The following is a 6,320-nucleotide window of genomic DNA, read 5'->3' as shown; positions in this document are numbered from 1 at the left end:
TCTTACAGATGAGGAAACTGAGGCTCGGAGTGGCCCACCTGGATTGGCAGGCTCCAGGGTTTCCTGCACAGCCCCCAGGGGCGCTTGGGGAGCCCTTGTCCCAGGCCAGGTTAACTCCAGAAAGCACCATGTTACCTGTCCAGGCCACACCCACCTTGGGTCCTGTGTCCCCACCCTGGATGGGAGGGAGGCCATGTATTTATGGAAAGACTTAATCCCTCTGCCCGCCCCAAGGAGGCTGAAACCTCCACCAGGCTAATCTCCTCTCCCTGGAAGCCTTTCTCTTGGCCAGTGGGGTGCCCTCCGTGGGCCCTGAGGTTGAGAACACCTGTGGACTTCCCCTCAGTGGCCATGGAAAGACAGCGGTGCTATTTAATGTTTACTGAGCACTAAATGATGGCAGCCATCACCTGCGTTTTCTGTTTTCATTCTCTGACCTAATGCTGTTATCTCCATTTTACAGATGAGGACGCAGAGGCTTGTAAAGATAAAGTGACTGATCCAAGGTCACGCGGGCCGGTAAGTGGCAAGGCCGGGCCTTGGACCCCTAGCCCCCACGGCGTAGGACCACCAAGTACAAGCCTTCCCCCACGAAAATATTGTTAATGTATAATATACACACAATAGTGTGTAGACATTAAAAGTGTACCCCCAGATCAAGAAACAGAAATTCCACAGGAACCCACTCGTACCCCATGGAGCCGCAGTCTCCCCTGGGAGCCGTGGGTGGTTCTGTGTGTACCACAGGCAGTGCCACATTGTAGGTACTTTTTAGTTGGTGCAAAGAACACAATAGTTTACTTTTCTCTTTGCACTGCAAACCTGCAGGGAGTGATTAGGAGTTTGTGACTCCTAACTTCAAGGTTGCGGTAAAAACAATGACATGTTTTCTACTTAATCCCATGATGAATTAACCATTAGCCTAACTTCTAGTACAATACCCCTTATTTTGAAACATTTTTATTGATGTATAACATAGGGAAAGTTGCACAGATCCTAAGTGTTGAGTTTAATCTCCCAGAGGCCCCGAGGTGGCAGTGGGCTAGTATTGTGCTCAGACTTACATGGGCAGTCAGCGGAAGGCCACGGCTAGACCCCAGGTGGCCCAAGACCCTGCCGGGTGACAGCGAAGCGGGTGGGGATTTTGGTGGGCACCTTGCCCCCGCCCCCAGGCCCATCCTCTTTCGCTTCCTGTCGGCAAGCAGCTGTGGGCCAGGCCTCCTGCAGGTGTGTGGGCTAAAGCCAGGGAGAGGCTCGTGTTTGCACTCTGTGTACCAGGATGGGAAGCATGTTAACGCTCGTAGCATCTGTTCCCAGCACAGTCCCTTTGGCTGGTGTTGCAGGAATTCTAATCCTGTTGCAAAAGGAAAGTGCATTTTTTAAAAAAGGAAGAAAACCAAGATGTGTCGCGTGCCTGCTGGGAGCCCTGACTGGCCAGTCTGTTAGTACGTCTCCCCTGTGTTTGCAGTAAGGGAACAGGCATGGAGAGCTTACCCAGACTCCCCCAGCTGGGAGGGGAACCTGACTCCATCTGCTCTGGTGGGTCCACCCACCTAGGCAAAGGGTCACATTCCTCAGCTATGATTCTTCACACCTGGCCTCTCCTTGGTCCTCAAGTGAGATCTTGGTTCGGGGTGTGAGGCCCTGTGCCTGGGCTGAGTCATGACCTCCACGCAGCTACTCTGATTTCATCTGGGAGCTTGACTCCCCAGAGACCAAGTTCAGGCTTCTAGCCCGACGCTGCCTTTCACTGACTTTCCCTTTCTACATGGCCTCATCTGGGAAACCCAGGTGACAGCCTTTGTGTAGGGTTGCCAGGTTTAGCAAATTAAATGCCCAGTTCGATGTGAATTGCAGATAAATGATAGATGATGATTAGTGGGGGTATGTCCCATGCAGTAGTCGGGCATCCTGTATTTTATTTGACCAGTTTCAGTTCCAGATCTGCAGGATTCATGCCGGGAGGGGTTTTATTTCATCCTCTACAGCCCAACCTCCATGAGCCACCAAAGCAGAAACCGAAGGGAATCAGCCGACCTTGGCCAGAATTCTACAAGCAGGGTGCCTTCGGCCCTTGGGTGGTTCTTGTGTCTCTGGTACACAGGACTACATCTTCTTTACTTTTTACTCTGTGCAGACAACACATTTGTTGACTGTTCTCTTCGTATTGCAAACCTGCAGGGGGTGAGCTGGCCAGCACTCACGGCTGCGAGCTGGTCGTTTGTGGCCCTTACCTGCAAGGCGGCTATAAAGACAGCAACGGACACCTTGGCCAGGTGTGTCCTTTCCCCATGGCTTTAGAGAGGCCGTGTGGGGTGCAAAGCAGCAGATATCCCATCTATCTCTCCACCTGTCAGGGGAGGGGCAGACCCCCTGCAGGAGGACGTAAGTTTTTATCACTCGCTGCCCATCCCTGTCACCAGAGAGGATCCTGTCGTGGCCATTTGGCGGTAGGGAGATTTTTATGCCTGGGTGCAAGAAAGAACCTGTTCTAACTCAGGCTGTTGTGCAAATAAGTAACAATCTGATATTTTGAATGGAACATAAACAGACCCCGATTCAATATGAAAGGGAGGTTTTTCACACTCCTGCGAATGTGTGAAAAGAGAGAACATTTATACCTAAACTAGCAGTTCTCTTGGGTCCGACTGCTTCCCTACCATCGTGCCAAGCTAAAGGGGCCCCCTCTCGTGAAATCTTTCCTTTCCGCCCATTAAATCTTTATTTTCTAATTACAAAAATGTGTATCTTTGTAACAAATTCAGACGGTGTAGACCTCCGCGAGTAGAATGATAGACACTTAAGCGGTGTGGCGAGATCAGCCGGGCTAGGGGCTGCGGTGTGGCGAGATCAGCCGGGCTAGGGGCTGCGGCTCCCTGGCCGCTTGACCGCTTGGAGCTCCGTTCCCTCCTGTGTACATGGGGGATGGGCATGATGTTATCTCGTTGGGTGTTGTCAGGGTTAGGAACTCTTGTAATGGGCTCGGCCTCTTGAAAGCATTAGCCTGACATCTGTCAGCTGTGATGGTGGCGTTTGGGGGGATATAGCCCCACTCCCCAGTTAGGTGTCGGTGTGGCTACCGTTTGGACAGATGAAGCATCAGGCTTGCCTTCCTCATCGCCAGACATCCCATCCCATCCCACGTACGGGGGTGTCTCCCACAAAAGCATCTTCCATCTCTGCAGGGGGCTGCCCCCCCAGCCCACTCACGAAGGGAGCAGAGTGGATGGGGCTCTGCCCACAGTCCTACATAAATCACCCTGGGGAACGATTCCTTCTGCTGCAACAGGCCACACCTCGGAATCCGGGACCACGTGGCAGGGTGCCCCTGGTTCTGTTCCCACACAGCACCCTCAGAGGGTGCTGAATGGTGACATGATGACATGTATGCTTGACAGTGAGGTGATGATGACGGTGACACCTGTCCCAGGCCCTGTCCTGGAGGCTGGGCCCGGATGCCTGATGAGGACACAGAGCCTGGGAGGCAGAGCATCAGCGTCTCAGGCTCAGAGAGGGAAATGACTGGCCTAAGGTCACACAGCTTGCACAGACTCCCAGTTCCTCTCAGCCACTCCCACCTTCCTTCTGCCCCTGTGGGGCGTTACAGCAACGTGCACTGGGATAAGAAAAGTCGGTTAGTGAAAACTCCGTTTGGGAATTCTAGAAACCAGAAATAGAATCACTACACATAGACAAGACCTCCTGATGCGACATTTACCTGACCCTGGCACGGCTTCCTGTCCCCCAGTGTCCCCTGAATCCAGGCTGCCAGGTCCTCTCCCTCCTGCTTTCTTCTTTCTTTCCCTGAGTGCTTTGAGATAGACATTTATTTATTTATTTATCTATTTATCTATTTTTGGCTGCGTTGGGTCTTCGTTGCTGCGCGCGGGCTTTCCTCTAGTTGCGGCGAGCGGGGGCTGCTCTTCGTTGCGGTGCGCGGGCTTCTCACTGCGGTGGCTTCTCGTTGCAGAGCGCGGGCTCTAGGCGCGTGGGCTTCAGTAGTTGTGGCACATGGGCTCAGTAGTTGTGGCTCGCGGGCTCTAGGGCGCAGGCTCAGTAGTTGTGGCGCACGGGCTTAGTTGCTTCGCAGCATGTGGCATCTTCCCGGACCAGGGCTCGAACCCGTGTCCCCTGCACCGCAGGCGGATTCTTAACCACTGCGCCACCAGGGAAGCCTGCAGAGATGGGTATTTTTAAGGTCACAAGACAACTTTGGGGATAAAACCCGTCAATTCAGGACTATTTTCTGGGAGGAACAGTGTGACACAGCGCCTTCCCCCAGCCAGAGCTGCAGTCCCTGGCTGCCCCTCCAGCCACATCAGAGAAGTTGTAGGAAAGCCCGATCTGATGCTCCAGCTGCGGGGGCTGGGTAACTCTGGTTGAGCTGCGCTCTGCTTTCCTTTCCTTTGTTGAATGCTTCTCTTGAAATAGTTTCAAGCTTGCAGACAACGTGCGGGAACAGGAGGTGCTACTGTGTATCCTTCACCGTTTGCCCATCGTTGCTTTATGGGCTTGAGGCCCATTAAGATTTCTGGCCGAACTCTGTGAGTGAAGCTGCAGAAATGATGGCCCTGGAACCTGAACACTTCAGTGTGTGTTTCCTAAGAACAAGGACTGTCTCTTGCAAAACACAGCCCAATGATCAAAATCAGAAAACTCGACATTGGCCTCATACCGTCACCTCCTAGGCAGTTGTTTTTCTTTTGACCATTTTATTACTTTTCAAACAGACACAAAAGTATGTCACGAACTCCCATGTCCCAGCTTCAACAGCAAATGGCGTCCCCAGCACCCCCCCCCAAGGCACAGCCGCTGTTTTTCTGTTGTATTTGACGGCAAAGTCCTGACATCACTTTATCAACGAGGACTTCAGCGCGAATCACTGTTTTATAAACCCTGCGCTGGGATGTGTTGTAAACTCTGTTGGGTGGGTTGTGACCAGCACTTAGCTGAGACAGAATGGAAGAGCCATAGACTGTGGAATCAGAGTGCTGCGCACAGCGTCTGTACAGTTGTGATGTTAAGTGTGCCTAGCAGGGGTCCCGACCTCAGGGGCAGACCGCTGGGCAGGAGACCCAGCTTGGGGGAGAGTGGTGGGGTGGGCAGAGACGACGGAGGTAAGCTCTGCGGTTGGCTTGAAATTCCGATCCCTCCATCTGCTCCCCGTACGACCTTTTTGCAGGTTAACTAATAACCTCTTGGTGCCTCAGTTTCCCCATCGGCAAAGTGAGGGTAGGAACGGTCCCAATCTCACCGGGCTGTTGTGAGCCTTGACTGACCGTGAATCCCTGGCACGTTTCTCTGGAGGGTGCTGGGCACAGAGCGGATGCTCAGAAAGGTGCCCAGTGTTCCCACAGGTCTGCTCTCGGGCTCTCTCTCCTCCAGCCCCAGTCCCCCTTTCTCCTAAGGAAGGATGCACTCTCCCTGGCATCTCATCTTGCACACTAGAGTCCCCCCACTGCCCCCCACCCCGGGAGCTTTTGAAAATCCCAGTGCCAGGCCGCCCCGCACGCCAATTACCAGGAATCTCTGGGGGAGGGACCCAGGCATCTGTGTTTTTGCAAAGCGCCTGGCGACCGACTCTCACCTGCTCAGAACATCACCCGGTTCTTGCTGGGATGCCGCTCCTGAGCGTGCGGGCGGGCGGGGTCTGAGAGCCCACGCTTTTCACAGCCTCCCCGTGGGGCTGTTGGAGCTGCCGACCCGACCCGACCTGACCTGACCGGGAGCAGCTCTGAGCAGTGGGGCCCTGGAGAAGAGGCTCCAGTGGGAAAACACCCCCCCCACCCCGTCACTGTCAGAAATCACGGCAGCCCACGCTGCCGGGACCTTTGCTGTGCGCCGCGCGGAGCAAAGCCCTTTCGCAGTCGCCCCCTCCCGACACCCGGTTGACACCACTGCACACGCATCAGCCCCGTTTTACAGATAAGGAGAGTGAAGTGTTGGCAGGTTAAGAAACCTGCCTGCGGTCACATGGCTGAGCCAGGCTCGGGTCCCAGCCAGGGAAACGTTTCCCTTAGCACACAGCTGCCCTGAATCTGTTCCCAAAGGTGTCTGTCTGTCCGCCCGCCCTTTCTCCCCCTCTCTCCCTCCCCTCCCCCTTCCCTCCCTCCTAGTCCCCCAGTCCATCCCCTAGTGGACGTCTCCTGTCCACCTCCTACCGGCCCACAAGTTCAACCTGGCTAAATTGAAGCCTTTATCTCGGCCCCTCCTGCAGACCGAGCCCTCTCACAAGCCTGAGCCTGTGCATCACCCCAACTTCCAGCTGCTTCCCCCTCCGTACCCTCACTGCCCCGCTGTCTTCACCACTCAGGCTCCAC

The sequence above is a fragment of the Lagenorhynchus albirostris genome, chromosome 19, assembly GCF_949774975.1.
Source record: "Lagenorhynchus albirostris chromosome 19, mLagAlb1.1, whole genome shotgun sequence".
In the NCBI taxonomy this organism is placed as follows: Eukaryota; Metazoa; Chordata; class Mammalia; order Artiodactyla; family Delphinidae; genus Lagenorhynchus; species Lagenorhynchus albirostris.
This window is presented reverse-complemented; position numbering follows the sequence as displayed.